Below are 23496 nucleotides of genomic sequence, written 5' to 3' on the forward strand. Positions count from 1 at the left end.
ATGATATTTATGGGGAAAATGTTGCTCAAGACAACTAAACTTTAAATAATGGCAAGAACAATAGAACATATAGTCTCTATTTTGTAGTACATATAAATATTCAATTTTTTCTTACTGTATTAATACTGAAAACAATATCTAAGTCTATTATAGTTAAATAAATGACTTTTTTATGTGATGCTAATATTTTAATTAAGACTTATATTTTCATTTGTACTTAAAATGTATTATTGCTATCATAAACTTGTGTAAGTATCCATTAAACTTTAAAATGAGTTCATATATTTTTATAATTTTTTGTATAAATGCACTTTACTATATATATTCTGCAAAACACAATAAGCATGGATTTTGTTCCTACTTGCATGTTATGGTTATTTGTAGTTAAGTGAAATGATACATTATGAGCTGTTTTTGTTATGCCTATTGAGAACATCAAAACCAAGTTTTTAGTGTTATAAGTTCATAGACTTACTGTGGGATGGTTACAGTTTTTAAACCAGAATTTTATCTTTTTCAGAAAATTTAAACCAGATGGCATTACTGTTATTAGTTGTAACAAGTGCAGTTTCAATGTTGGAACAATATCTAAGAATGACTAATGTTGTTTATAACAAATCTCAAAAATGTTGAAGACTAATGTGGTACAGGACATTAACTGACTTAGCATACAGCTTGTTCTTTTCCAAATTTTCACTACTTAATTTATAAGTTAACATTTTCTTAAATTGAAAGTGTATTTCCAATAATACTTACCTCCTCTCATACTACAGCTATTATTTAACTGCTAGGTTTCCTTCCTTTGCTCATCTGAGCATTGATTTTATTTTCTCTTGTTTGCTCCAGTTGTTTATATATATATATCTTACATTTACACTTGTGAGTGCATCCAGACCTACAGCTATAGAGTGACACATTCCAAGTCATCGGAATCATGACAAGAAAGTAAGCAAAATTGAAGTGGACAAATCTTTTCTTCAACTTGAAAAAGTCCAAAAGGCAACATGTCAGAAAAAAAAGTCAGAATGATGGGATCATATATGTCATACTCATCCTGAGGAAACAGAAATCATCCAGTCTAAAATTATGAACATTCATCTTCACTCTTCAACTGCATGGACAAGATAAATTTCACTTGTCCCTGGATTAGGGAGAGGACATGAAACAAATTGTGCTCAACCAAGGACCCAGGATGGGACCACTCTGCATTTGAAAGTATGAAAGACAATGGACTCTCTTTCATGAACAATGTACTAAACCAGTTGTTCAACTCAACAGCATAGCCAGGCATCATGCCTGAACCTGTATTATGAGTAGAATCCTGTGTAGAAGGGCCTCCAATTTTCTCTCTTCTCTGAGTGGAGGAAATTCATTCAAACACTATGGAGGAATAACATTTGTCCACCCATCCAGTAACTGGAAACTAGGTGGTAAGGGGTCCCTTACTCCTCTAGTAAAATATGGAGGGGTAATAGACCTTGGGGACACCTGAGAAATAGTGCAATAGGCAAACCAAGTTCCCTAAATTTTTAAAAGCAAACCAGCTCCAATTTGTTCAATCAAATAATCAGCAGAGATGGGCAAGATTCCCTTATGTTTTACTGATGATAGTCTATGAGTGGCAGTCCAGCAGAGTACAGTAATACCTCCCAGTCTGCCTCTAAGTGTTATCATGGAACACCTCATTTATGCTAGTGGTTGTTAGTGAAAAATTAGTTTGATAAAAGCACACCTTCCTAGGCAACACTCACCACAAAGTGGGATCCTGTGAAAAAAGGTAAGTAAGAGACCCTGGAAAGTAAAGATGAGACAGTATTAGTAGTGAAGATGCACCTTATAATCTAGGATATGTGCAGACAGCATAACATTTCAAGGCCCTCAGTGCACATAACAGACAATTAGAATCCAATTGGTTATATAAGTGAGAAATAGTTTTCAAATTAATTGGTGAAAAGGTTTTATTACCTTCCCTGGCTACCAGTGTTTTAGGTAAGAAGGCCCTGTCTAGTTATAAGAGAACATAAGAGAATGAAAAGAATCCTGAAGCTAAAGTAACTCCAACCAGCAATGACTGCAAGTCAGCAGCAACTAAAAATAAACCTTAAGGGAAAGGTAATACATGGTTCCTTAAAACTAAGGGTTCAAACAGGTGTGAGAAAGAGCTCATAATAATACCAGCTTAATACCCCAGTTAGCTGACCGAAACAGTTGTTTGGGATGAAGCTCTAAAATGACATGAGTCGGTAGGAGACCACTGAGGACTCAAATAATTTTTATCTTTGGTATTCATAGGTAGTCAGTTAGACTGCCTTATATAAAGCAGTTATGAAAGATGCAAAACCCTTGTCATATAGCCATGTCAAAAAACAAGTTACAGTTAGTACCTCTGGACAAAGTGGGTTCAACCTCCTTGCAGTACAGTACAATGTTATTAGTATGTATGCCATTTCAACTGATAAATGTTCATCATGAGACTGTAAAAACTGAGATAGATACATGGCAACCAAAGAAGTTAAACCCAGTGCCATACAAATGACTGCATAACCCCATATATGAAGCTTGAGCTTTTGGTTTCCTGGGTATACAATGTCAGATCATTGCTGTTTCAACAGAGATGGCAAAGAGGATGTGGAAGAGGTGAAGGTACTGCAGAAGTGAAAACCTACAGTTAAACCTGCCAATATGGTGCTATAAAAAAGAACCCTACAAGAGGTTGAATGAATTATAACAAGTACTCTGTGTAACACACAGATCTGTGAGAAGCTATACAAGTACAATCCTGTTCAGTCCTGACTAAATGCATGCATTTCCAATGCTTAGTGGTGATGTACGTGAGACAAAAGTGGTAGATGAGTGTTTCAATGAGTGACACATGCATTGATCAACAATTTCCTAAACTGAATGCAAATCTAAGAGAAAATTTCATGATGCAACATCTATTCTGTTGGGAGAATCTGTTTTGATCAAGATAATTGATCTTCTGCCAAATTCACTATCCCTGGAACATGGCAAGGTAGTAAGAGGATATGATGAGAGTAGACCCAATGAAGAAGATTCAAGCTTCGAAAACAGAGACCAGAACTAAGTGTTTTCTTGATGGGAAATATAAGACACCACTATAGAATTGTCTGAATGAAGCATGATGATATTTTCTCTTAGTGAGTCTAGACCTTAAAACATCATTCTTTGAACAGAATTTCTAAATCATTGTGTAGGGAAGCTTTGTAACCTGTCCATAGGTCACAGAATTCCTGACTGTTAAGATATGTACCCCTATTCATGAGACATGACATCTGTGGACGAATTGATGGCAAAGGAACACTTATTGTAATATTGTTTCGATCTAACCATTGCTCAAGATTGAAAATTTTCATCCTGCAGAAGGGGATTGGAGGGTCCAGTAGATTGCTGATCATAATTCATTGATTGTGTAAATACAATTGAAGGGATCTCATGTACACCAATCCCAAAGGAATGATGAATTCGGGTGATGTCCACATCCCCAAAAATGAAAGTAGATGGAGTAAGAATTGAAATGCATATTCTGTAGTGTGGAGCGAGATTAAAGTTGACTGAGATACATTACAAAAGACACTCAGATGGGTGTTATATTGTGATGGATTGAGACTATATTTCTTGGCTCTGATAATAAAGCTTGCCTTGGTTACTTCTGAAAATAGAATCTGGATGTAATGTTCTGACAACTGATAAAACTGTGCCAGAAGTAACTAGTTATCTGTTTAATAGTGTGCACAAGCCTAAGGAATTGAGGTGATGATAAAAAGCTTGTACAATTTGGCGGTACATATATGGTGCTGATGCTAGTCCAAAATGTAGAGCCCTGAATGGCAGCACATACCACTTGTGCACAAAATGAAGAATGTGGTGGGACAACTCTTCTATGGGAATGTGCAGAGGAGCATTGGTGACATTGAACTTGGTCATGGTGAAAAATACCAATGCATAGTGAGAAATGACTCCACCTTAAACTTTGGAGGATCTAGGAACTGATTTAGATGAAAAGGTGGATTGCTGGACACCAATTTCCTGTCTTCATAGGCACAACAAACAAATGGGAATAAAACCATAAGAGAAGTTGAATGATTCTACAAATCTATGATAGCCCTGGAATGTAGTTCCAAAATCAGAAATTCTACATGAGGTGGAAATGTTACAGATTGGGGGAATAATAATGGTGAAAATGTGAACTAAATGACTAAAAATCCTGACTAAAAGATTTGTAGCACCCATGAATCCATGATAAAGGTTTTACACACACACATCCAGGAATATTTGGAGCTGAGCCCCACAGTCTCCTCAAACATATGGTACTTGCTGTTACCAATGGCAGCATTATGTCCAAGCGTTGGAATCTAGTGGATATGGAAAATAATCTAATCTTGGTACTAGTCAAATGAGAAGCTGATTTTTAAAGTTGAGGCACTTGAATAGAGATGGAACTATAACTGCTGAAGGGTCTGAGGAAATCTAGAAACCAGTGAAAACAGGGATGAATGCAGATAGACAATATCAACCTTTGATTCCAAAAATCAAAGGTGAGAGAAAGGGGGCCTCATGTAACTCCTGAGGGATGTCAGCAAGTAGATGAATGCCTCCAGTACTAGAGAAAGTGTGGAAACTGACAATCAAATCAAGGTAGGTGCTAACAATAGACCTATCCTATTATTAAATTGATGTGGTGATCCCTGAGAAGCTTCTGATTATCGTCGGAGAGATGATAGATATCTTAGCACTGTTGTTGGAGTCAGATGAATCATAGAAAAATATGATCTATTCAGCATGATTACAGACTCCATTCAGGAACTCGACATTTCCAGTAGTGGGTTTGTTCTTTGAGAGTCAAAATATGCATCTATTTGGTAGTGGTAGGGCATGTCATTCCAACAAACTTGGCAGACAAGGAATAGCTGTCCATCTGTGTAAGTGAGCAATAAACCTCCCTATATGAACCACAATATCAGAGGATGGAAGGAGAACGAAATATTTGCTCTCAGACCTAACTGCCATCAAGGAAGATACAAACTCAAAAGCAATTGAGAAAAGATCCAAAACATCACACAATCATGTTACCAACTGACGAAAAGGAGCCTGAGTTGGTTGTTTACAATTTGGTCTCCTGAAAAGCCAACTGAATTAAGGAAGGTGCTGTAAAAAGCAAATATAAGTTCTCTACAGAATGTCCAGGATCACCCACAAATGCAACCTCATAGTCCCTTGGAAAAATACCACTAGACAGAATATATGTTTCCATCTCACTGCATATAAAGGGACTTTTCCCCATGCTGTTCATTGAGTAATGCAAGATATCAGAGGTAGGATAGGAGACACCTGATTTGACTTCATGCTAGAAACAATAATTCAGGAATTAATGCCATATATTAGCTTGCTGAACAAAGATAAATTTTAAAAATAATTTTACAAAAATAATTAGGTACCATGAAAAACGATTAAAGCATCTCCAATGATCATAGTTCAGAGAAACCTGTTAGTGAATGCTTTGTCGAGAAAAAGTGATAACATTACTTCAGTGAGGTACTTATATACAACACTGACATAGGTAGAGAGTGTCACAAGACAGTTATCATCAAGGACAACTATGTGAGTTATAAAAGACTGGAGTAAAGAGAAAAGGAGGCAACTGAAGAAAACCCTAGCAGTTAAATATTAACTGTAGTGTAAGTAAATGTTTTGTAATTTGAATTTTATTTGAACTAACAATAATTAAAGTCTGTTTCTGTTAAAACAACGTTCTCATATTAGCTATTTTTTATAGAAAATGTTTTTGACTGAAAAATTCAGAAGTACTTTTTTATTGCATTGGTTCTTAAGGTTGCTGGATGTTTTTTCCTAATCACTTTATTTGTTGTGAACCATTCAGAACTGCAGTTAGAAATCATTGTTATATTATATTGTGCTGATACTTTTTAATGTTTGTACCTTATTAATTTCCTCTACAGTATCATCAAAAATATAACCCTGACTTAGTAGGAGATGATCAGCAAGAACTGGCTTCTCATCTTTGTGCAAGAAGAAACAGAACCAAACGTCTAACTCTTTCTGCTTTAAGTAGAGGACTGAAGAGTAATGCTTCATCTGTTAATGACATTGATTGTCGTAGTAGCAGTGAGCCAGCTAGTACATCCCCACAAACTGAACCTCAACATCAACCACTGAAAACCTCATTGTTTTATCAGTCACTTACAGATGACCCTTTATTTGATAGTGCAACAAACATATTTTTAGAAAGGGCACAGAGACGAAGATCAATCATGAGTGGCAGATCAACACGTGAAAAATCTGCATCCAGTGAAGTTTCATCACCTACAACAGCAAACCACAGTGCACGTTTAGAACGACAACAGGCTCTCTCAAATAGCAGAGAAAGCATTAGTGAAGACCATCTTGCAGCCATATTTGAAATTATTAAAGAAGAATTAGAACCTACTGATGGAAGTATTAATGATTCTGAAAGCCATGAAGGAAGAAAAGTTCGAATAGTAACTCCAGTTACTCCTAATAAAACAGATGACACACCCTTTTAAATCAATAACTTATCGTTAATAATTTTTAAATAATTCTATGATAATTATGTATGATATCTCTTCATTGTAACAATACTGAGGGCTTTTTAACTCCCACTCAGCATACTTTATTGAATAATCTTATATTATCAATACAGAAAAAATTCTGAATTAAAATTTTCCTCATGTGACATTATCACACATTAACAAAAAATTAAGTTAAAAATAATCAGTGTACAGAAGTAAAACTTAACTATTCCATGTCATCATGATCTAATAGCATAAAAATTGAGGATTACTTTGTGTAGGTAGTCTTCATGATCATGACTTAATATGAACATTGGAGTTATTATTTTTTAGATATTCTATGCCATCTTCATATCAGTAAGAACATTGAAGATATCCTTTATTATCATGACCTAATAATGAAACTATTAAGGATTCATTTATCCAAAAATTTGTCTTATTTAGACATTTTATGTCACCACAACCCATAAATAAGCAGTAGCATTTCTAGGATTAGTTTGAGGGAAGGGGCAGAGAAGAGAGTTCAAGTATTATTACAAAAATATAAGTATCTATTTATTCTTTTTCATTATCAAAAAATCCAAAATGACTTCAATCTCTCTTTGCATAGCTTCAAGGTGGTCTGATTCTGTTTCAAACAACCATTAATTCTCCTCATATTGTATCTAATCATAGATACTTCATTTGATCCAAAGAAAAGTTATGCTTTCATATCAGTTATTTTGTTTTGAATTTCATGCAAAGCTACACAAAGGCTAGCTGTCCCTAATTAAGCAGTGAAAGACTAGAGAGAAGGCAGCTAGTCATCACCACCCACCACCAATTCTTGAGCTACTCTTTTACCAATGAATAGTGGGATTCACCATCAAATTTAAGCACCCCTACAGTTGAAAGGGTAAGCATGTTTGGTAAGATGGGGGTTTGAACCTGCAACTCTCAGACTGCAATTCCAGCACCCTAATATGCCATGCCTCATGTTATTTGGAGTTATATTCCATTTAAAAACCCTTCAAGACCATATCTATGTCTCAGGTGAGGGAATGGCTACTCAGTGGGAGAGCTACTGTCCCCCTCCATTCTTGCAAACATTCCTTTGTCTATAAAATTGTGAATTGTTCATTTACAAATACTGTTGTCATAACCTAATAATAAAAATAGAAACAATTTTGTTTTTACTTAGATTTGTTTTTAATCACAACTTAACAATAAATGCATATAGGACTTTTCTGGATGAATAAGCCATGATTACAACAGATTTAAATTATTTTCTGTTTACATATTTTATATGACAGTAATTTTAGAATAAAATCATGTGATACAAAAAATAATGAAGATTTCTTTGTGTACGTAGGGTGTATAATAAGGCTTTTTAAGAAAAATATTGACTTTTAGTTTGAAAATTTTTAAGACTATTGTGAAAAATTAATCTTATCATTTTTTATACAAATTTATTCAAGTATTTTCTGGTTAGGTGAAATCCCCTTTTTTTTTCATCTTCTTTATGACAAACTTTTCTTGCTTTAATTTACTAAACTGTCATTCTGATGAAATCCATAACCATCAATACTTATCAGTTGTATTAACATTAAACTAGTATTTTTACTCTAAACAGAGAATCAAATCTTTCACTAATTTGCAAAAACAGCATCCTTGACTATCTCATCACTAATGCTACTCTTTAACATGCATTTATCATTACTTTTACAAAGATTATTGACATGAGTACTTCAACAAGATTTACTTTTATTCTATTTGGCTAGTAAATACAATTATATCATCCACAACTAAACTGTTAAGTATGCTTTAATCATCAGTTTTCGTCTTACACATACACAAAAAACAGTGATATCACATAATATAAAATTATATGAGACCCTTTTTTGCCACTTTCTTTTCTACTTAATAGTGTTAATAATTTATGTTTTACAAATTTTTTCAACATTTCTCTGAGCAGTGAAGCATTTTAGTTAGTGTTGGTATATCATGTGAAACTTTGCCATGTTATTATGACTCTAGAAAGTTTTAAGTTTTGTGATACTTTCCAATATTAATGCATCCTGTGAAACTTGCCATACAGTATCACTGTGATAGTTATGAAACTTTAGGCAAGACCTACCTGGACACAGTGGATCAATTGTTTTTCTAATACCAGCCATAACCTTTTAGCTGGAGGTATGACCTGTGTGAAAATGATGCATAAGTATCTTAGGTATACTGATAAGTCAATTATTTTGTGAATCTTTGCCAGTAATTCATGTTTTTAGGAATGTATAAAAAACTGCAAAGTGATTCAATGTACCTCAACTCTGAAGTTGAAGTAGTGAGTCACTAGATAGAGGAGGATGAATCAGAAACTGACATCATAGAATTATGTAATTAAAAACTTTATCACAGTATGAACTGACTATCATTTAGTCTACTCCACCTCATCACACTATTTTAGGCTTTAACACCTGACGTAAAATAAACTATACCAATGGTAACCAATTAATAAGTGGGTCAAACAATACTATGATTTATTTGAATTACTTCCAGCAACAAAAAAATGAAATGAAAAATGCACAAATGGCAAGCACAGTGGAGTAAATAACAGTAAGGTTAAACTGATGTTTAAGCATTTCCTGATCAATCTAGTTACTGTACCTAACTTCAGGTACAATACATATGTGTGGAGGGGGTAGCATTGCTCTGCCATTTTTAATAAGATCTACTTATGTCTTGCTATGTGGCTATTTTGTTTATCAGACAACAGAAAAACGAGACATTTTTTTATCACTTAGTGGATTTTACGGATAGCTTCATAAGTACCATGAAGTTCTGTGTTGTCATCCATCCAGAAGAATTGGATAGACAAACATTTTCTAGGAAGGGGGAGGGCTCCAGTTATTATATAATCTTGGAAATTTATGAAGTGAAGCACCATTAAGGGTGAAATTTGTTGCCAGCTGCACTTAACAGCATTAGTCACAACAAAGTGACAAATGCTTCTTTACTCTTCAAATATTATTTTACCAACCCTTTTCCATTTGAGAAAACAATCATTTTGGAATTACTAACACTTTGCAAATAGTAAAACCACTGGACCAAACTTTATTCTCTTCATCACATTTTTTAACTGATCTAAAAATTTATTAACGTTGTGTTTGTTCAAACTTGTACCTCTCGATGAGCTTGCGACCACAGTCAAACACATGGATAAGTGTGAAAAATTGACACATCAGCTTTCTAGCTTGGTTTCTGCTTTGTTCATAGAAAAATTTGAAAACTTTTATGAAATATTTCTGCATTATGAGCTACTCTTCTGCAGTAAACACTTGATTAAAGTCATGTTTTGGTTTATGTTGAAGAGTGTCTCTATCATCTCTTCCCTGTCATTTTTTCAGCAATAACAGAGTGTACAAAAATATTATGCTGCAAAGTTTTTATTCATGTAGTGGCTTTGTCTCATCTAAATCATTATTTCTGCTGCTTCCATCATATCAGCACCACTTGTTTTTACAATGTCACATTCCTTCTTTCTGCTTCAAACCATAATCACTGTGTGAACAAATTATTCTAGTTAAAATATACACTACTATTTTAGTGTTTAGTAGATTGAAGAAAAAGTGATAATAAATAAAGGATGAAATGTGTGTGAAACAATAATAAATTATTACAGGGTAATGAATCAGTTTCAAAATGATCCACCCTGCTGATCTCCAAGCATGCTCACTCAATTTGAGTATCTGCACTACTTTTGAATTGTACAGCATCTGTGGAATACAGAAACATTAATAAAGTATGAAAAATGTACTTTCTAGGTATTTCTCTTGCCTACACTAGCTAAAACTGGAGTGCTTCTATCACAATGGATTTCCTCCATGAATAGCAGAATATTGCAAGTGGTTCACTTTCCTCTGATCTCTCCTATTATCTTTGTATCATGTACAATTTCTAATTTTAGTTTCACCTTTACAGCCTGCTATTGTCACCAAGTTTTATGAAAATTTGTATTGTTTGTGTATTACGTGAAGCAGTTTCCATGATTTAGTGTGTTACAGCTTTCACTAGCTGAGGTGTGATGTGCAACATTCAACAGTGACAAAAAATATATCAAGAACATTATCAACATGTATTCTTTTGTAAACCAATATTATATGAAACAATGTGTGGGCAATGTAAACTCTCATGAAGGCCCAGGGTCTGCCAGGTACATCTAAAAGCTGATGGATTTTTATAAATAGAAAATGAAGTAACATGGTCTAGCATAGGATTCTACTACAGCTCTATATCATGTATAACAAAAGTGTACAACTGATACTTTATTGTGAGCTTCTTCTAATTGCACCCACAGCTGATGTCCCTGAACCAGTATACTTTTATGATATACAGTATACTCTTCTACAAGTCTTTCTAATTTAAGTGTATATCTTTCCATTTTTAGTAAGTGATATATCTTATCTGTTTCAGTCTATATTGAAAGAACAAGACATTTTAATTTCTATGACATTTTTAATAAACTTAAAAATAATACTCATATGCTAAAACCTACATTTAAGTATAGTGAACACAGAGAAGTAACATTTTTTGTCTTTAGTGTTGATAAATGTTTTCAATATTTATTTTAGATAGACACTTTCTCCTTATATGAACTGTAACAAGCTTTAAATTTTTAGATTTATTTAAAGTCTATCTAGATTTATTGTTGTAAATTAAAGATCAAATTATCAAATCTATTTCAAAGTACTATCTTTGGGCAATACAGAGGAGATTTTCTTAAATTTCATAAAATTTTAAAGGAGCTTATTTGCCCATCAAGGATGTCACTTCCAGCTTCCAACTATAATCATCTCTTACTACTCCTGTATTCATCCAATATATTCTGAATTCAGTTAAGTTTCTGCCTTCACTATCTTTGAAGGTAGCTTATTCCAAAAGCCAATCATCCTGTTTGAAAAGTAATACTATCTGAACTGCAGACAACTCCCACACTGTAAAAAATTTGAATTTATGTCTCTGTCCTATTGTTTATACTGCTAAACACAAAAAAGTTTGGATCTATATTATCATTGTCCTTAATAATCTTAAACACTTCAATCAAATCCCCTCTGACCATTCTCCTGTCCAGAGAAAATAAGTTTAGAGATTTTAGTCTCTCCTCATAGAACAGTCCCACCATTCCAGGTATCATCCTAGTTGCTCTTCTCTAAACCTTCTCTAACAATTTAGTGTCCTTCTTGAATGAGGCTTTATAAGTAATCTATATAGTATGAAACAATAACATCACTTGTATTCAATATTTCTATAGATACTATGTAAAATCCTATTAGCTCTATTGCTAGCCATGATACACTGTTTAAATGAGTCAGGTGATTTCTCAGTCACTACACCAATACCTTTTTCTTCAATGACAGTATTTAATGTCTTCCTATTTAAATTGTAACAATAATTTGAATCATGAAAACCTATATACATCACCTTACATTTTGGATAGTTAAACATCATTACCATTTCATAATGGCCCGAGATCAGCTACCTGCTATAATTTTATAAGAAACTGAATTTCCCTCCTAATATTTTGCTTACATATCAGAAACCTGAAAAATTATTTATTGTTTATCTCTCTCATCCAACCCTCTTTCATATACAGTTTATGCCCTTTTAACTTCCTTTTAACCAACTCTACCTTGATTTCCTATAGTCTTCCAAGTCCTTGTTATTTCAAGTAAGTTTCAATTTCTTGAATTTAGTATGTTTATCCCTAACATGATCTCTTAAGCCTTTACTAAATCATACTGGTTTGCTTCACTCTGTTACCTGGCCTATGGTTAAGGCATTTGACTCATAATCTGAGGGTCGCAGATTTGAATCCTCGTCACATCAAACATGCTCGCCATTTCAGCTATGGGTCATTATAATATTACAGTCAATCTGACCATTCTTTAGTAAAAGAGTAGCCCAGGGCTTGGAGGTGGGTAGTGATGACTGGGTGCCTTCTCTCTAGTCTTACGCTGCTAAATTAGGGATAGCCAGTGTAGATAGCCTTCTTGTAGCTTTGCACAAAATTCAAAACAAACACTCTGTTACCCTTTTTTTTTTTAAGTTAAATATAACAATCAGTGATACAAGTTCTTGTTACAAAGAATGTAATTTTAAGTTATAGAAAAAATATCTTGATCATTCATAAAACAACATTTAATGAAAGAGTATTAATATTAAGAAAGTCAAATTCAGATAACTTATGGCATATTAGATTACTAAAATATTGATGTAACAAAGTGTGCCAAAACACAAACACAGAAATACTAAATATAATATTATGTAATAGCTTCTCTAGTGTCAATAATGTAACTTGTGCATTAAAGATTTAGTGTTTAAAATTCACTGTGAAGAAAAGGATTTCAAACTGGATATTCTTTATTCATACACTTTTTTAATGATTGAGGTTATCCAAGTTATTTTAAACATGGATATAACATTTTCACATTTCATATATATATTTATCTTTATATATCATTAACAGAAATTTAAGTATTTTATAATATAAAAAATGTAGTTATTCATGAGTATGTGTATATACATGTAGCTCTAGATAATTATTTTTATTTTACATTCTATACACTAAAAAGCAATGTATTATTCAGCTTCTTGTTATGGATAAACAGGTAGCAAATCTTTTTCAAATATCTTTAAAACATTTAATTGTTCAAGTATTTCAATGTTAAAAATACGTAGTATCTTGTGAATAAAATTATGTACCATAAATATCAGCTTAATGATAAAAAAACTTGTGTAGGAAAAACTAAACTATTAATTATGTATTTTTGATTGATTCTTTCAAAATAAATTTTTACCATTGTACAGATTTATTAATTGAATTAAATATCAATGAAACCCTTACAATTTAAATATTAATTAAATATGTTAACATCTCCCAAAGGTGCTACAAATATTAATCAAACTGAAAATTCATTCGTGTGATGAGCTTTTTCTTTGAGCTTTTCAACAACTTCTAGAAATAAAAACACACATAAGGGAAATCCGAGGGTCGCAGATTCGAATACTCGTCACACCAAACATGCTCGCCCTTTCAGCCATGGGGGCGTTATAATGTGACGGTCAATCCCACTATTCGTTGGTAAAAGAGTAGCCCAAAAGTTGGCGGTGGGTGGTGAAGACTAGCTGCCTTCCCTGTAGTCTTACACTGCTAAATTAGGGACGGCTAGCTCAGATAGCCCTCGAGTAGCTTTGCGCGAAATTAAAAAAAAAAGATAAACGGTCAACAATGGCCAGTATAAGGGCCTGAGGACTGGAAAATACTCTGGCATAAAGTCTACCCAATAACACACTCCAACGAGTAGACGACATGAAAGTTAGGGATGGAGGACGAAGTCTTGTGCACCTGACTCTCCTGGATATTCAAAAATTAACCTACCCAAATACCCACACAGAAGAAGCCAAGCAATGGCCAGTAATTAATTCACTGGTGTTTTCTAATCTAAAGGTCAGAAACAGATACTATGTCAGCATCATCCTCTTCATTGATGAAGTAAAGACCATCCACCACATAGTTTTCATTTTGTTGTTCATCTTGTTTATCCTCTGCTGATCCCTGCAAAATCAATTTTTCACAAACATAGAGTAACGGTTTGTCAAAGTAATTAACATCCTTCTATGAATCACACAATCCATAAGGTCAGACCCAAGTTTCCTACGTGCTGCAAACATAACCATAATTTTAACGTACAGCTGTTTTAACTAAACAATAATACACAATTTCTCATACGTCAAAAATTGTTGAATGCAACCATTTCATAAATTCTATGTAATCTGTGTACGTGTGCGCTGTGTGGAGGATTATGTATCAGATCTACTGTAAATTCTATTTATTATCCAGAATAGTTTGTTTATTTGTTTTTGAATTTCATGCAAAGACTAGAGAGCAGGCAGCTAGTCGTCACCATTCACCCCCAACTGTTGGGCTACTCTTTAACTAACGAATAGTGAGATTGATTGTACCATTTTAATGTCCTCACAGCTTAAAGAGCGAACATCTTTGGTGTGAAGGGAAGGTGAAACTGTGACACCTGCTATTACGGGCCCCAATGCAAACGGTCTCTGACGTTTTACCATAAAACTATTTTCGTACTCAAGAGCATTTGAAAAACTAAAATCTTTGGAGCTGTGCTATACTCGTGATGAACACAACACATAAATTCCATGTTGTAGGTTTGTGCTTAAAAACAAACAAAAATTTACTTAGTATTATCAAGTTGATCCATTGTATTTCGTACTTTGAACATACTAATAACGTGTGGAATTCACCCTAATATAACTGTATTTTAAACAGTCGTAACAGACTAAAACAGCTAGGGTCGAACGAAAAATAATTTATCAAACTGAAACAACAACATTTGTTTTTTTTTTTTTTTGGAATTTCGCACAAAGCTACTCGAGGGCTATCTGTGCTAGCCGTCCCTAATTTAGCAGTGTAAGACTAGAGGGAAGGCAGCTAGTCATCACCACCCACCGCCAACTCTTGGGTTACTCTTTTACCAACGAAAAGTGGGATTGACCGTCACATTATAACGCCCCCACGGCTGGGAGGGCGAGCATGTTTGGCTCGACTCGGGCGCGAACCCGCGACCCTCAGATTACGAAGCGCACGCCTTAACGCGCTAGGCCATGCCAGGCCGAAACAACAACATAAATCCAAAATAAAACTTAGAAATGACTGGGATGCAAATTTTATCTCTCAGTAAAAGAAAGCAATTAGTAAATACGTGCCTAGCCAGGGCTTGATACAGACGTTAATGAACAATATAACTTAAATATCAATATTGTTACTTTCAGTCAATAAAGAAATTAGAAAAAAAGAAAAATCTAATTCCGAAAAAACAATAACACAATATTCCAAAATTTAAACACTTGTCGAGATAAATATCGAGCAACGTGTATGTTGGTGCTTTTTTAAAGCAAGGCCACATCAGGCAATCTGCCAAGCCCACTGAGAGGAATCGAGTCCCCTGATTTTATGGTTGTAAATCCGTAGACAAACCGCTGTACTAGCGGGGAACGTGTCGAGCAACCCCCCTAGATATGTATTGTAAACGTTTTGTTTACACTGTATAACCAATCTCATTAATGATTTTTATCTATTTGACGATAGTGTGGTTGCTTTTTCAAAAATCTCCATCAAGTGTTGGTTTTGTTACATATTACAATTAATCTTGGATGAGTCTCCGACTTATTATGTTACGTGCTTTACGTGTTACTATTTTTAATAGCCGGAAATTTTAATTTTAATTTAGAAGTTAACTAAATCTCAATATGTATCAAATTTATGACATTTGCCAACAAGATAGATACACACAATTTTCTCTTTTTAATAGAAATACATTTAAATATACAAACAATAACAACGACAAAAAAACAGTAAATTTATAATAACGGTTATTATTAATAGTTATTACAAATGACGGTTTACATACAAGAGTTTTAGAAACTTACAAACAATACCGGGTCTTATATTTGGTCTGAAACTGAATCTTTTATCGACGTTCAAAACGAGCAAATTAATTCTTCGTTGATTCACCTGAGCATTTCTTTTAATGGTTAACTAGCTTGAAACACCCGTAAGTCTCACCAACAACAAAATCTAATCTCCACGTAGAAATTCAAACGTCAGAAGCTAAATTACTGAAGTTAAACGGTTTATAATGTTTGAAATCTATAAAAGTTTCTCATCAAATTCTGTAGTTTTGCGATTAATAAGCATTAATCATAACTATAGCTTTCGAGGCTTAGAGTGTACTGACTGTAACTGTCAAACAATATATTTATAACTGTCTCTTGGCCCCTTACTTTATATAGTTTAAGACGAGATACTCGAGCGTTCAACAACGTTGAGAAACACGCTAGTGTTTCCGTAAAACAAATATTGTTGATTCTTAATCTCAATATTATTCTACAAACTGAGAGACAAGGCGATACTTGTGCAATACACATCCTACAATATACGTCACATACATCAAACTGAAACACACTTAGGTATAAAAATAAACGTATAACAGTAAATCCATTTCACTCTGAACCAATGCTTGTTTGTTTATTTATTTTTGTATTTCGTGCAAAGCTAGTCAAGAGCTATCTGTGCTAGCCGTTCCTAATTTAGCAGTGTAAGACTAGAGGGAAGGCAGCTAGTCATCACCACCCACCGCCAACTCTTGGGTTACTCTTTTACCAACGAAAAGTGGGATTGACCGTCACATTATAACGCCCCCACGGCTGGGAGGGCGAGCATGTTTGGCTCGACTCGGGCGCGAACCCGCGACCCTCAGATTACGAAGCGCACGCCTTAACGCGCTAGGCCATGCCAGGCCGAAACAACAACATAAATCCAAAATAAAACTTAGAAATGACTGGGATGCAAATTTTATCTCTCAGTAAAAGAAAGCAATTAGTAAATACGTGCCTAGCCAGGGCTTGATACAGACGTTAATGAACAATATAACTTAAATATCAATATTGTTACTTTCAGTCAATAAAGAAATTAGAAAAAAAGAAAAACCTAATTCCGAAAAAACAATAACACAATATTCCAAAATTTAAACACTTGTCGAGATAAATATCGAGCAACGTGTATGTTGGTGCTTTTTTAAAGCAAGGCCACATCAGGCAATCTGCCAAGCCCACTGAGAGGAATCGAGTCCCCTGATTTTATGGTTGTAAATCCGTAGACAAACCGCTGTACTAGCGGGGAACGTGTCGAGCAACCCCCTAGATATGTATTGTAAACGTTTTGTTTACACTGTATAACCAATCTCATTAATGATTTTTATCTATTTGACGATAGTGTGGTTGCTTTTTCAAAAATCTCCATCAAGTGTTGGTTTTGTTACATATTACAATTAATCTTGGATGAGTCTCCGACTTATTATGTTACGTGCTTTACGTGTTACTATTTTTAATAGCCGGAAATTTTAATTTTAATTTAGAAGTTAACTAAATCTCAATATGTATCAAATTTATGACATTTGCCAACAAGATAGATACACACAATTTTCTCTTTTTAATAGAAATACATTTAAATATACAAACAATAACAACGACAAAAAAACAGTAAATTTATAATAACGGTTATTATTAATAGTTATTACAAATGACGGTTTACATACAAGAGTTTTAGAAACTTACAAACAATACCGGGTCTTATATTTGGTCTGAAACTGAATCTTTTTATCGACGTTCAAAACGAGCAAATTAATTCTTCGTTGATTCACCTGAGCATTTCTTTTAATGGTTAACTAGCTTGAAACACCCGTAAGTCTCACCAACAACAAAATCTAATCTCCACGTAGAAATTCAAACGTCAGAAGCTAAATTACTGAAGTTAAACGGTTTATAATGTTTGAAATCTATAAAAGTTTCTCATCAAATTCTGTAGTTTTGCGATTAATAAGCATTAATCATAACTATAGCTTTCGAGGCTTAGAGTGTACTGACTGTAACTGTCAAACAATATATTTATAACTGTCTCTTGGCCCCTTACTTTATATAGTTTAAGACGAGATACTCGAGCGTTCAACAACGTTGAGAAACACGCTAGTGTTTCCGTAAAACAAATATTGTTGATTCTTAATCTCAATATTATTCTACAATCTGAGAGACAAGGCGATACTTGTGCAATACACATCCTACAATATACGTCACATACATCAAACTGAAACACACTTAGGTATCAAAATAAACGTATAACAGTAAATCCATTTCACTCTGAACCAATGCTTGTTTGTTTATTTATTTTTGTATTTCGTGCAAAGCTAGTCAAGAGCTATCTGTGCTAGCCGTTCCTAATTTAGCAGTGTAAGACTAGAGGGAAGGCAGCTAGTCATCACCACCCACCGCCGACTCTTGGGCTACTCTTTTACCAACGAATAATGGGATTGACCGTCACATTATAACGCCCCCACTCCTAAAATGGCGAGCATCTTTGGCCCGACGGGGATGCGAACCCGCGACCCTCAGATTATTGAGTCGAACGCCTTAACATGCTTGGCCATGCCAGGCCCAAATCTTTAGCAAAAAGGCATTAAGCTAATAAGATATATATGCAATATGAAATACATCGAGATGGTACATAATAATGTATGCTTTTAATCCAAGGTTGGATAAATTTTCCTATTAAGATGGCACAAATTTCACGTTGTTGACAGTCAGTTTGTATTTGCATATCTGGGTATGGGGAAGGAGGTGCATGGCAACTCTTGGCGTCCCTGTTGTCACGAAGAAAATTGACACCTCTCTCCGACTTTCATTAAAGCATAGTCCACTAAACTGTTGTTGTTTAGAAATTATTGGATATCCTTAAATTCATTACATAACTTCATTCATTTCTTTTGATACGAGTTTCTTGTAATTCTGGAACAACCGATAATTCTACCAGTTCTTTAGTGTTTTTAACTTTTAATTTCAGCTTTAAAAATGTTCTCGATATAAAAGAATAGTTTATCGTATGCAATTAACTAAATTATTAGAAATATCTATTCTCGGATTTGGTCTCTACATTTGTTTGTTGTAAAGATTTACTCATACAAATAAACCATACCTATTAGTAAAAAAAAATTATATAACCGACGAGGAACAAAGGAACATTTAGTTTGGTCTCTCAAGGGTTTCCTTGCACACCAACTACTGGGAAAAGTAAACATTTAAACCTATCATTTCACTTCTAGGAAATATTCTATCTTTGTGCTATAAAGTTCTTGCCGCCTTCCATTACTGGCAACAATAACTCCTTCCATACGTTTGTAGCTGAGTAAAAGCTACACAATTGGTTATCTGTGCTTTGCCCACCATGAGTTTCCAAAACTGGTTTTTAACGTTATAAGTCTTAAGACTTTCCACTGCTGTGCTGCCGAGGAGGAGGGGAAATATTCATTCCATAAGTCAACCCTCCTGTTACAAAAATAAAATTGTCTTACTGGAGATTAACTTGTATTAAAAAAATTAACTTGTGAATTCTTCCTGTTATCTTCAGAAATATAGCACATAGATTGTTTGTTTGTAATTAAACACAACGCTACACACATAGCTACCTGTAGTCTGCCCACCACAGGTATTGAAACCCAGTTCCTAGCGTTATAAGACCGCAGACATACCACTCCGCCAGTTTGGTTAATATAATGTTTAAAAACACATCGCCCCCATGGCCGAAAGGTCCAACATTTTCAGTGAAGGAGGTTCGACCCGAAACTCTCAAACTGTAATTTTAATTTTACTATCCGCCAAGCCAAGCCTCTTATATGAGTGAATCAGTAAAATTATCAATGCAAAATTGTTTCATACATTTACAATATTTTAGGCACACAATAACCAAAAGCAGAAACTCTAAGACGAAACAAAATACTTTTAATAGGAAAAAAGCATATCACAAGAAAATTCACAACCTGAAATACTAAAATAAATTATTGTTAATTTTAAATAATAAACTAGGTATTTATAGAACGTGTGTGTGTTTTCTTACAGCAAAGCCACATCGAGCTATCTGCTGAGCCCACCGAGAGATATCGAACCTCTGATTTTAACAATGTAAATCTGTAGACTTAACGCTCTACAAGCGGGGGTCAATATATAAAAAGTATGTACCAAAGTTTATGAAATTATGTTAAGTGTTCTATCTATGAAAATAAACAAACGGGTGACAGAATGTTTCCCACACAGTCTTGATGGGTTTAATGCATTTCTAATATGGGATTTATCTTAAAACTAAAATCTGCGCAATCGGCTGGGGATCGCTCACTGTTAAAATGTATATTAAAGGATTAAAATATCTCTAAAAATAATTACGGAGAATATAAAATTTTCTCATTTTTATCTGAATCTCCCGATTTAAATATATTTCACCCATATTCCCTGATGAAATATTCTCCTAGGCTTAATTTTTCACCATAAACAGAAATTTCTCACAGTCTGAAAACATTGTTTAATCCTATTCTTAACTTAATCTTAACCTTTGAATAATTTCATAAACTTCAAGAAGATCACTTTTCAGCCTTTATCAATGGGAAATAAGTTAACTATCTTAATTATGCATGTACCTCGGTGGGCTGAGCAGATAGCCCTTTGTGGCTTTGCTATATGAAAAACACACAAACACAAACACATAATTATGCATGTAAGATAATCCTTCCATCCGTGGTGTCATCTTAGAACTGCTTTTCTAAATTATTTCAGTATGTTAACATCTTTTCTTACAGAAGTAGCTCAAAACTGTACGCAATATTCCAAGTGAAGCCTAACTTGAGATACTTTTAATCTGTATGTTTTATAAATACGTCCTAAAGTTCTATTAGTCAACATCTTATTGTCTTCAACAAACTACTAATTATTCCATGTCAGTAGTACCACGTTGAGACAGAGATAAGTCCATGTGTTTACGATGCTAAAATCAGGGGCTCGATTCCCTGAAGTGAACACAGCAGATAGGCTGATGTGGCTTTGATATTAAAACACACACACACAACTATATCAGTTACATTAATATAAGTAAGAAAATGCAAGGGCTAACTCCTGAGGTGCTCCATTAGTTGCAATGGTACAATTTGAATGTACTCCATTAATAAAAAGCTTTCACTTTCTCTCATGCAATAATACTATAATTCAATTAACTAGTGTTTCATCAACTCCTGTTGATGTTACTTTCTTAACTAATATTTCGTGTGGCATTTTGTCAAGAACTCGTAAAAACTAATTCAACGCCATTTTTTTCAACTAAATGAAAACTGGATTTTGGCTAGAAAAGTTAAACCTGACTCTGCTGTTCAGATAATTGCTTTGGTTCACTAAAATATTGTAGCAACTACTTCCCTTTTTGTACTATATCAGGTTTCTGTCCTCGTTTAGCTGGTCTAACAATACTTTGTTATTTTTTGGTATATATATATATATAAAGCTTCTGTTAAATTCTTTGTTGACATTTTGCTCTCAGTTTTTTTTTTTTTTAAGTATGTTATTGAAGTTCCGCTAATATACATTTCATTTAGTGTCTTACTGTTTTTACACTTCCAATTTACACTCCCATCTAGTGGTAGAAAAGGATTTGAGAGTGATGTTGACAAAGGACTTCAAAACAATCAAACTGCTTGTTAATAGTATAGATTATTTGACAGAACAGTAAAAATATTTTTGAGTAGTTTCTGCGACATCACACAATACAAAGTTAACTAAATCACAAGGAACAAATGATACCATTTTGCTTAATTGTAGCACACTCTTTTGTTGATTTTCATATTTGCGCTTTTATTACATCCATGACCTTGGCTTTATTTAAATGGTATTTCATGTTTCGTAAACTCTTCAAGGTTGAATTCTGATAGAACAGAGCTAATGACATTAATGAAGAAAATATAATTTTCTTCGGGACTTTCATTCATATCTTGAATATAACCACTCTTAAAACTGCTGACAGTTGCTATTAATGGCTTATATAAGAGTATGCTTCGTTATTATAGAATACTGTTTCCCAGACAGTAAATATCATGCCTTATCTTTCTCATCTTGTTGCCACAAAATTGTATTCTGCACTTTGAGCAGTGGTTGTTTTGTAAGAGCGATGACCAAATCTATTTATTTTGTTAAATAAGAGTAGCCAAAGAGTTAGTTTTGGATGCTATTGATTCACTGCTTATAATTAACCTTTTCAAAATTTTGGGCAACTTTAGATGAAAATGTGAAACAGGTAAACAGATTTTTGTATGCTTAATTTTTACAACATTTGCATTAATGGCTTCAGTAATTCAGGGATTTAGTACTGAATACGTGCTTCACTGAAAATGAACCCAACAATTGTTTTAATTCGTAATGGAATCAAACTTTTTTGAATTCCACTTCAGGTAAATAATTTCTATGGTGATCTAACTTATTAATAATTGCCTAAAGCGCTTACTTTCTTTTTCTGCTAATAGGCAGAAGTCGTAGGTTCTCAATAAAAATGATAGTCTAATCTTACTATAAGGTCACACAAGAGTAGCCGAAGAGTTGGTGTTGTGTAGCTGCCTTTATTTCTTAGTCTTTAAGTTTAAAATTAAGAATGACTTTGCAAATATAGACCTTTGGTAACTTTACATAAAAATTCTGAAGCATACACAGAAATACACAAGCATATATTTCGCTAAATGCATAGTTATTGTTATTATTTTACTAAATTTGCTGCAGTTAAATTTCAATTAAATTTTGGAATTTTAAAACTTCTACATTATAGGCTTGAACGCTTTGATAATTAAAAAATGAATACATGTTTCATTGACTTTGAGTTCATTTTGAACTAGTTATAACTATTGTTATATCATAAGCCATTCTAAACATAAGTTACTCTCCTAGCGATATTCTATGACTTGTTAATATATTGACATGAAAAAAACCTTCATTAATGAGCAACATTTTATTTAAGTCAAAGAGTTTACAAGCAAAAAACAAGATATATAACAATTATCCATACTTTTCATTTTCTGAAAGTCATCTTCTACATCGATTTTGGTAAAATAATGCCTTTAACTTGTACAGGTTCATATCTTATTAATGTAACTTTTATTCAATCATGTATATTGTATCTATAATGTCTAGATCAGGTGCCTTGCATTTTATTTGTTAACTGTTGCCTCTAGAGGCGGAAAATCTTTTTCTGACGGTTGGTTCCTTTGCTTTCTACTCTCATTTGTTTATTTCAGTACATTATCAACAGTTGTTTCCTGCCAGGTATGGCCAGGTGGTTAAGGCACTCGACTCGTAATCCGAGGGTCGCGGGCTCAAATTCCCGTTACACCAAAACATGCTTGCCCTTTCATCCGTGGGGGCGTTATAATGTCACGGTCAATCCCACTATTCTTTGGTAAAAGAGTAGTCCAACAGTTGGCGATTGGTAGTGATGACTAGCTGCCTTCCCTCTAGT

At 33.9% G+C, this 23496-nt stretch overlaps 1 pseudogene across 1 annotated transcript in view; it reads left to right on the plus strand.

Moving 5' to 3' along the window:
- The window catches only part of LOC143223062 (Na(+)/H(+) exchanger beta-like), an 83678-nt pseudogene extending 75749 nt beyond the window's left edge, over positions 1–7929 (plus strand). Inside the window, exon 26 of the transcript XR_013012641.1 lies at positions 5979–7929. The product of XR_013012641.1 is annotated as a Na(+)/H(+) exchanger beta-like (transcript). The remainder of the gene's footprint in view (positions 1–5978) is intronic.
- Positions 7930–23496: the final 15567 nt, after the last annotated feature.

This window comes from Tachypleus tridentatus, chromosome 8 (genome assembly GCF_004210375.1).
Source record: "Tachypleus tridentatus isolate NWPU-2018 chromosome 8, ASM421037v1, whole genome shotgun sequence".
Classification (NCBI taxonomy): Eukaryota; Metazoa; Arthropoda; class Merostomata; order Xiphosura; family Limulidae; genus Tachypleus; species Tachypleus tridentatus.